The sequence below is a fragment of the Penaeus monodon genome, chromosome 22, assembly GCF_015228065.2.
Source record: "Penaeus monodon isolate SGIC_2016 chromosome 22, NSTDA_Pmon_1, whole genome shotgun sequence".
NCBI classification, from domain to species: Eukaryota; Metazoa; Arthropoda; class Malacostraca; order Decapoda; family Penaeidae; genus Penaeus; species Penaeus monodon.
This window is the reverse complement of record NC_051407.1, coordinates 4,402,199-4,402,412: the sequence shown is the minus strand read 5'-3', so window position 1 is coordinate 4,402,412 and position 214 is coordinate 4,402,199. Positions and strand designations below refer to the sequence as shown.

At 49.5% G+C, this 214-nt stretch overlaps 1 protein-coding gene across 1 annotated transcript in view; it reads right to left on the bottom strand.

Annotated features, from left to right (window-relative positions):
* Positions 1–214, bottom strand: part of LOC119586835 (rap guanine nucleotide exchange factor-like) — a 75,990-nt gene that overhangs the window by 34,794 nt on the left and 40,982 nt on the right. The window lies entirely within an intron of this gene.

Sequence of the window (214 nt, the reverse complement as noted above, 5' to 3'; positions counted from 1 at the left end):
ACACACAACACGCGCTCCTTCCGGCCTCGTGACCAACCGCGTTGAAGGCTGTTGCAAAGGGAGGAGGAGGGGGGGGGGGGAGAAAGCAGTTTGGCAAACATCCCATCGCTTTGAAATGTCAATCTAAAAACCTTAAACGTATTACACTGTCATTCTTTCCGACGATCCGCGAAAAAATAAGAATATGCATGATCATAACACACGCACCGGTGAC